Source organism: Diceros bicornis, chromosome 26 (assembly GCF_020826845.1).
Source record: "Diceros bicornis minor isolate mBicDic1 chromosome 26, mDicBic1.mat.cur, whole genome shotgun sequence".
Classification (NCBI taxonomy): Eukaryota; Metazoa; Chordata; class Mammalia; order Perissodactyla; family Rhinocerotidae; genus Diceros; species Diceros bicornis.
In genome coordinates, this window is record NC_080765.1 from 29,840,791 (window position 1) to 29,850,614 (window position 9,824).

General features: G+C 40.8%; 1 protein-coding gene across 3 annotated transcripts in view; it reads right to left on the bottom strand.

Annotated features, from left to right (window-relative positions):
• Positions 1 to 9,824, bottom strand: part of DCUN1D3 (defective in cullin neddylation 1 domain containing 3) — a 36,820-nt gene that overhangs the window by 24,736 nt on the left and 2,260 nt on the right. The window lies entirely within an intron of this gene.

Here is a 9,824-nt window from a genome sequence, read left to right on the forward strand (position 1 = left end):
TAGTCTTTCATGTGGCTCTCATCTTTAAAAGCACAACTACTCAGCTGCCCACAAGAGATCTTAACCAAGACTCATTGATCCAATGGCAATTTCCCAAGAAGAGGAGGAAATAAACAACCTCACTCGAGCTTTGCAAATCCTAGTTGATAGACCAAGGGCAAATATCAGAACCCCTGCCCATCCCCTTTCAGAATTTCTCCAGACTCATCAACAATTTTCTATAAATAATGACTAACCTCTACACCAAGGGAAATGGCGTCTGTTTCAGGAACCTGACATCTACCCTGAGTAAGGCGGTCTTGTGAATCTGTGTGAAGGATGAATGTCATGCATGTCATGAAAGATTTTAGTGGGAGAAGAGAATTTTAATCCTGCAAAATAAAGCCTTGAGTAAAGGGTTTTTCCCTTTCCCAATGTGCCAAATAACACAGGTCACCACTTCTCTCAGGAGACAAGACAGTATGAATGACAAAACCAAAATTTACCAAGTTATGAGGGTTTGTGGCTTGGAACATTAGATTCCACCTCAGTTGGGAAACATCTGAGAGTTTCTCATTATGAAATCATGTAGAAACTTTGTATTGAATAAATGAAGGAGGAGAAAAAATCCTGGGCCACATCATTGTCCCCATTTTGCTGTATTTTAACCTAATCTTGATACATAACACATGGTACAGAAAGATAATAGAATTGGAACCATCTTTATAGCAATTTTTTAAAACTACAATTTGAAACACTAAACAATTTATTACAAGGCGCTATACCAGATGCAAGGCCCTTTATGCTGAGGTAATTATAGAACAAAATCACTTGCAGAACACAGACCAACAACCAAATGTAGATAATGAAAGATGACAGTGTTAAGATACACGGAAAATGTCAAGGGAACACAGGTAATTAAGGCTTAAAAAAAAGAAACCCTAGATGACATCTGAAAGCAGTTTTCTTGGCTCCTATTATAGAATCGAGATTTCAGTTTTATTCTGGGGTTTTACTTACAAAGAAAGCACCTCCCACAACAGTTTGTTTCATTTCTATCACTGCTCGTTTTACTTCTCAAGACCCCCACTATGTTGAGTTATGAGCAATACAACAGAAAGTGAAATGAAATGTTAAATAAAGCCTGCCACAGTGTTTAACTTCATTTTAGGGCACATGTCATGCTGTACCTTTAAAGCAGTTACCAGCAAGAAGTAATGTGCAGGTCATTAGGATGGGGTGGAGGCTCAGCCTTCCAGAACCTAAAGAAGATACACTGGCATGAGTTCACTAGAGGGGCTGGCTTTTTCTCCTTCCCCAACAAAACAAGTCAGAACCCCAACTCCTGCTATGGGGAGTCCCAACACCAGAGAGTGAAAGGAACTAAAGATCAATCCAGGTTACGGGGAAGCTGCTAGATGTGAAAGAGGAAGCAATATTATTCATTTTTCGCTATTAAAAATAAGCCACCCATTACTAAAATCTATGTATTTTAAACTTTACATAACCTACTTAAGAGTTTTTCACCATGAATGCAGAAATAGAAATTTGTCAATTTGCTTGAGTTAGGCAAGTCTTTAAATCCACTCAAATTTAGGCCTGCTCTACTGTGTGCATCACCACAAAGACTTCATTGAAGGTGTAGCACTGCACTAGAATAACTGAGTCTTAGAACTTACAAACTTCAGTCATTCCCACATAACCTTTATTATCTCACATGTCCATTTAACAACCCAACTACTATTCACCTAATATTTTTCTGAAGAGCTTAAAAAAAAAAATCATAGCTACTTTAATATCACCCTAAGCAATACTATCCATGAAGTCAGAGGTCTGCTATGCTAGTTATGTTTCCATTAATACACATTAAAATACAGAACTAGTAGGGGCCGGCCTAGTGGCATAGTGGTTCAGTTTGCGCACTCTGCTTTGGCGGCCCGGGGTTCGCAGGTTCAAATCCCGGGCGCAGACCGATGCATCACTCATTAAGCCATGCAGTGGCACCATCCCACATACAAAATAGAGGAAGATGGGCACAAATATTAGCTCAGAGCCAATCTTCCTCAGCAAAAAGAGGAAGATTGGCAACAGATGTTAGCTTAGGGCTACTCTTCCTCACCAAAAAAGATGGAATAAAATAAAAAATAAAAAAAAAATATACAACTAGCAAATGAAAAGCATTCATCCATGTACCACCAAAAATCATCTCATGTACCATCAATAGTGCAAAAACACACTCCAGTGCTTCTTTTAGCAGCACATACATTAAAAATGTGACCAAAGTCACACTTTGAGAAAGTGATTTAGTCACAAATCCTTTATATCACAGTTAAGGAAAGAGACTCAAAGAGGGGCTGTAACTTGCCCAAAGACACACAATAACTGGTGGCAGAGTCTAGGACTTAGTCTAGTGGTGATCCCAGTAGGGTCTCCACATGGGTGAGCTACAGGGAGAATTAAAAACCTGGCTTCAGGGGAGTTCACCAACAAGTGAACCTTAAACCGTTGGTAAGCCCTTTGCCTGTGGATCTGGGTTTTTTACTTTCTCTGAAAAGCAACACACACAACACCATACTTGCCAGCTGACTCTCTCAAAGACTGCATGGACCGGCTGAAATAAATCTGTTGTTTCCTTCCCAAAGTCTCATGTGGTTTTGCCCAACTCAGTGAACCTCAAGGCATACTGCCAAAGATAAATATGTCTCCTGTATCAGTTTCCCATTCTTTGATCCCACAGAACCCTAGCCACTGACCCCCGTGTCCCCACTGCCAGACTCACGAAGGCTCTATAGGGTTTCAGGAGGAAGATTTTCCATCTCTGGGTTTTAGGCCAGCTTTGGAAATAGGCTGAAAGTTTCCATTACAGAGTCACTCCTGTGCTTCCCAGATACCCAGAGAGCAGGTTTTATTTTCAGGTGATAAATAACTTGTGTCTAGTGTGTGCCTAGCAATGTTTTATACATTGTCCCATACGTCCCCTATGAGAGGAGGTAAAATGATATGGTTCCTGGCTCCTTGGGAGTTGCCAATCCAGGTGAGTTTAGCTATGTGTGCATGTAGCTAATAATAGCTAAAGTTATTAAAAGTTTATTTATATGCCAGGCACTCTGCCATGTCCTTCAAAGGCACTGTCTTATTGAATACTCACAACTATTTACTGTGATTATCCTCACTTTACATATGAGGGAAATGAGGCTTAAGAGATGTTAAGTAGCTCATCCAAGGTCTACTGACAAGTAGGTGGTAAAGTTCAGGCTCAAAACCTAGTCTGACTGACTTTAGGCCAAGGCTCTTAACCAACGCACTATGTATATCGAATCTTTTTAAAGTCACACTGAAAGGAAACATGAATTCTGTATATCTGATTTCTTATGAAATGAGCTCATTTCTTACATTAGGGAGTTCTAGAGCTAGCGCACGTGTGTAGTACAAGAATATCTAACACATTCTGGGAATGCCAATGATTTCATATTGACTGAGGGAGGAGTTTACCCCTTGTAATCTGAAGCTATTCAATTTGTACTTTCTTGACAAAATAAAAACTCCAGCACATTAATAGTAAATGCATGTTGTTACTTATCATCTAAATCAACTTTAGGTAGCCTAATTCCATTACTACTTACAGTAGTAAGTAGTATGGAGTATTAATGTGGTATAACAAAAACTGGAGTATTAATGTGGTATAATAAAAAATATATTCGGTCTTTGTCCCTGGTTCCTGACAGAGCTCCTAAAACTCTGGGAATTTCCTTACTGATAGGAGTGTCTTTTGTTATCCATAAGATGCCTCTTTGGACCACACCTGAGTTTATGCTAATGAGGTGACTTAAGGAGGGCCCTTAGACAGTTTCAAGAGAGGGGCTGGCCAAGCCAGAAAAACCCAGCACATGATTAGAAGGTTGGAACTTTCAGCCCCACCTCCAGACCACAGAGGAGGGAGGTGTGGCTGGAACGCAATCACCAATGGCCAATGAGTTAATCAACTATGTCTACATAATGGAACCTCAATTGAAACTTAAGGCTACGGGAGTCAGGGCTGGCAAACACATCAATGTGCTGGGAGGCTGGCAATGTGCCCAGAGGTGACGTGGAAGCTCTGTGCCCCCAATTCATATCTTGCCCTATGCATCTCTTCCATTTGGCTGTTCCTGAGTTGTATCCTTTATAATGAAACTGTAATCCTAAGTATCACGCTTTCCCAAGCTTTGTGAGTCATATGTTTCAGCAAATTATCGAACCTTATTGAGGGGGGTTATGAGAACCCCTATATGTAGTAAACCAGGCAGAAATGCAGGTCTTGGGGCTACCTGAGACTTGTGGCTGGCACCTGAAGTGGGCAGTCTTTTGAGACTGAGCCATTAACTTGTGGGGTCTGCATCAACTCCAGGCAATTCATGTCAGAACTGAATTGTTGGAAACTCAGCGTCAGAGATTGTTGTTGGAACGGCATAATTAATAATCTCAGGAAAAGAGGTCCACATTACAACCAACTTAACTGATGCTTAGAAGCCACTTCCCTGCGTGATCTAATCATTAAATCTATAGCTGTCACCAATTCAGAGCACTGCTTGCCATTTTTAGTACTAGTAGGATATCTGGCCCTATGGACAGAGCACCTACTAGAATAAAATTTCTTTTAAAAGAAGAAAGACTAAAGAACTAATTTGACCTGCTAAAGAGAACATGAAATATTGCAGAAATGTGAAGTCAAAAACGATTTTAAGTAATAATTTTAGTTGTGATTTATTTCACATTTATTATAGTCCCCATGAGAGAGTCATGAATTACCTCAATAGTTTACATGAAACTATTCCTTTTGGATAGTAAACATTGTTAAATGACAATAGACACCACCTAGAATTCACTTCATTATGTACTTTATCCCAAAGTCTAACGGACCCAGGGACATTACATTCCCTCTTGTTTACCAACTTCCCATTTGTCAAAAATAAAGTCAAAAAGAGACAGAAATCTCAAAAAAGTTAGGCGAGTACTCCATAAGCAGTCAGTCATGACCAAGTAGCCAATCTTGAAGACCAATGTGGTCAAATCAGCCACTGCGTCCCTGTACTCATTCCTCCCCATCACTTTCCAGTCAGGGGAGAGACCACTTGTGGTCAGGGCCACTGGTTACCCAACTCCACAGGCCCCGTTCCTCTCCTTGGGAATGGGCTTCCCTGAAGTTGGGCAATCTTGTGGGTGTGCGTCTTCCACAGCCACTCTTCCCTCAGCAAGTGCCACTGTTAGCATTTTCCACCCTTTCCCAGCTGGACCACTGATGGGCATTTCTTTTCACTGTGTACACCCAGTCCAAAATACCAGCACCACCACTCTGCCCCTACATGTCCTCCTCACCCACAACTGAACCCACTTATGTGAATGCTTCTAGAAAGGTCTTTAGACTTTTCTCTTTCATAAAATGTTAGGAAACCCCTAAGGAAAATTCTCCTTACCATAGGCATCAGCTATAACCAACCGTTTTGAGTAAATGACTGGACAAGTGACTAGTTATTTCAAAGAAAAACTAATTTACTAGGAGAAAAAGAACCATGGAAACATTCTTAAAAATGGACACAGAGCATTCACTATACCACTCCTCCCTCTTGAATTTCACTCACTTAGAAAAAAGAAAAGGTCACCACAACTGGGAAAAATGCCTCCTCTGAGGGCCTGGGACTTCCAGCATGTACATGATCTGCCACCTAGGACCCATGCTACTAGAATCCCAGTACTCTTACTGCAGAGTATTCCTAACCTTCTCCTCCTGTTTAAAGAGCAGCCACTAGGTAGTCATCAAGTAGATATAAAGCAAGTGTTTAACTGAAAGCAAATATGCTTCATCGATTAAAAAAAGAAAAAGGAATGTGGCAATTGTGGAAAAAAAAAAAAGGAATGTGGCCATTGTAGTTATTTCCACAGAGCAATTCTAAAGCTGTCCTGTCAATGGGTATACCTGAGTTTTCCTGTTCAGATTCCAGGGCGAGTCACTGGGAAAAGGGAGTATTTGGGTTCAGCATTTTGCACTGGTATTCTTTACAGCATGTCCACTAGCTTACCTTAAGAACTTAGAGTTGATAAAACCTCAACTCCTGTTTCAAATTACTATTGTCACTTTCAGAAATATTATGAGGAGAAAAGGCCAGCTATTAACTAGTACCATTACCCATTAATAACTTCGCTTCCATATGCTTCAAAGCTGGTTATAAGGAGTTTTCTCTCAACAGTAGTTTGCGACAAAATCTTTGAGTAAAGAACTAGGAATACAGAAGACCAAACACCAAAGATTCAATTAAACAAATTCTAATGAGTGCCTACAATGATGCGTTTGAGGCAGTGTAAATGAGAAAACACAATTGTGCAGAGAAGGCCTGATTCTAGTCCTGTAGCTGCCAATTCCTTGCTCTGTAACTTTAGGCAAGTTTACTAACCTTTCTAGATTTCCATTCCCTACTAAATCACTGCTTTTAACCTGTTTACAGCCTCAGAACATTTTGTTCAGCTGAAATCTTATGGGGAACCCCAACATAAGAGAATATTAAAGTAACTTTCCCAGAGTGAAGCATAGTGGGGTGAAATGGAAGGATGACAGCAAAACCCCCCCATCTCCACCTCAAGCATACTCCGGCAATGACCCCTGAAAGGGATCTGCATAGCCCAGTTTGAGAAAACATGACAGCGGATATTCTAGGGTTCTTTGAGGGCCTTTTTCCTGCTTCTTCCTAAACTGGAGGAAGAGGAATTAACTGCATTCAATATAGTAAATGCTATGACTTGAGTCTTGTTCAGAATCAAAATTATAGGTCACACACCAACCCACTTTAGGCAAACACTGCAGAGTCTAAACCTGTCATCAACTAACAAGAGATAAAAGTTATAACTAAGTCTGCTGTCTTGATAGGGTGGAAGCAATCTACTAAGAAAATAAGGGGGCAAGTCTTTCCGACACACTGTCTCCTAGACAGACAGGCAGAGATTGGGGAGTTGCTGCAAAAGATGCTAACATTCCTCCAAAATGAAAAGTCCTACACTATGCAGTGCTGCTATCCAAGATTCTTGATCAGTTATCATATCTGGTCTGGATGTACAGGCCTTAGCGACAGATTTCCAGCCCCCAGGTCCTGAAGCTGAGCCTTCCAGCAGAGCAGGGCAGAACAGACCATGGATGATGCTTCCCAACACTATGCAATGTAAGCTTCCATGCTGCAATTCAGCCCCAAACCCAACAACACAGCACAGCTCAAAGGACACTCCTGAGCAAGGCCAAGCCCTCGGGAAGTCAGGAAGAGTCATCAACATGATGCCTGCCTTTCCATGCAATCAGGTTAGTATCAGGGGTATCAGGACGCTCGCTGGCCAGAGGTAGTTTATTTTGCCACAACAAAGACTAATCACCATCTCAAGACTGACTTACTGAGCTTCCCTGTTCTGCCCTATGGTATTTAAATAAGGTCTTATTTGCACACATCCTAAAGAAGATATTTTGGCTTTTTCTCCCTCCCATTTTCTCCTTTCAGTATATCACAACTTTAAAAAATCTGAATTTGAACCACTTCCAACCTATTCTCTCATTATTTCACTAAATTAATTTGTTAAATTCTAGTCTGTAATCATTCACTAATTAAATGGTCACGTGCTGTGGTAATCTCCTCGTTCCCCACAAATAAAGCAGACCCTCCATCACCTAGAAAAACAGACACAGGAACTAGTGAAACTAGATTTGAATTAAAAGACACTAACTCAATTAAAAACCCTGGTCCATTGTGCAAAGAGCTTCAGAACACTGTCCCAACATTTAGGGAGAATTGATCCTGGTTCACTGGTATCAAGATCTGTAAATAGACACAAAGAGGTAACTGTAAATTATCAAGAGCTGAGGAAATAGGAGTTACCAGGTAATTACCTTTGTTTCAGTCTGAGTTACCACGTCACCTCAAAATGACTGGCAGCCAATGTACAATTAACTCTCCCTACTGCAGCACATATATCAAAACAGTAGCAAAATCAGATTAATTTTAAGTCATCCAATGCAATGCAAAACACCCACAACTCCAACAAGTGGCATCAACTGGCCTTCTAAGTTGTCCATCTTTCAGAAGAGTTTGTCCAAAAGCCCCTGAAGTTTAAGAAACAAATCCACTGTTACACTCAGCTAAAAAGCCAGCTCAGCTTTCAGAATCCAAAATTCATTTAGCTTTTCGGATTCTTTCCCCAAACACAAGTAGTGGCCTTCATAGGAGTCAATGGTTTCTCCCTGTGTTCAAGTCTCCTCCTACCCATCCACCCCCTTTCAAAAATTAGAAAAGAGCCACTAGTCTCCAAACTGGCTGATGAAATTTCAGCCTACAGGATATTTTCATACCTGAGTTATAACAAACCATTGAAATGAAGATGAATAATGGACAGCTTAATAACCCATTGGCTAGAGCATTTGAAGTCCAGTATTAGGATACAAAGTCTAAAATTCTTTAATCTAGGCTAAAGCCAAACATATATAGTAATATATATATATCTCTCTCTCACTATCAATTCTCCATTCCTTTGAGTTACTCTGCAGTATGGAGGGTGGAGTTGATTGTCTGCCTGGTCCTAACTGTCCATTTTAGTCACTTGCTTGCTAACTAAAAGACTTTCTATTTGCATTCAAGTCAGAATTCAGTACCAGGCTCTACTCCATCCCCTTTATTGCCCCCAGGACTGCCTAGGAAGCTCTATTCAAGTTAGTTCTGACAATCCAACTACCTATGCTACTAAAGTACTAGAACCTAAAACAGGTGACAAGCCCTCAATTTCTGATTCATTTTTCCCAAACACTAAAAGGTTTCATTTAGCATTTCTAATACTGACTTTACTACAAATAGCCTAAGCAACATTTAAGTCTCTCTACCGCCTTGCTCAAAGGGCCAATTCACTCAAAGAACACACTAGTCACTGTTGTGGGGTTCAAAAGAAGAAAACAGCAAATTCTTTCTGTTTCTGAGCCCACTGTGACATGGCTCAAGAGGGCCAAATCAAGGAGGAGTCTTGATTGGGCCTCTCAAGTGGACAATCTGGTCAAGGTGAGGCTGAAAAGCAGCTGACTATTGGAGATGAATGGCCCCAGCAGAAGGCAAAAGTAGGTTACATCCCTTGGTTACATGTCAGCCCAAAGATGCCGACATACTGGGATTGGTCCCACAATGGTCATTTATCTAATGTAATCCACTAAGTGAACTTTTAGCACCAAACTACACCTCAGCTGAGTGTTATTAGTCATCAGGCAGACCAGACAAGAGTGGAAATATTGCAACATAAATCCTGCCTCCCTACAAAAAACAACTTCAAACTTAGATCCTGATGGTCATCTTTGTAGACCAACAGGGGCATATTATTATCACTTGCCCAACCTTCAACTCTAAATTCACACACAGCTGGAAGCAAAGGAGGACTCGTACCAGAATACATTTGGGGTATTTATTATGCAATTTTAAATACGAGCATATGAAACAAAATACTGTAAGGAAAAAGGTGTGCCCTCAATTGAACATTCCACTGAATTCTGAACACACAGCTTGAGGTTTATCTGCCAGAAAAGCCCCAGGTGACCACAGCTGCCTTCTCTCCCACTCTCAGCAGGGTGATTTTTTTTTTTTATTACAATAGTCCAACAGTACCTGCAAAATAGTAAGTGATAAGACTGTAGGAAAGGCAACAGAAATAATCAAAAAGGAGGATCATTTTCTTTTTCTTTCTCGCTCTTATTTTGCCTACCTATTCTGAGCCCGCCTCGACTTCTCTGACTAGACTCTTTTCACTCTCCCCTTTGCTCACTAGGCTCTGGCTATGACTGCCTCCCATTCCCAGTCCTC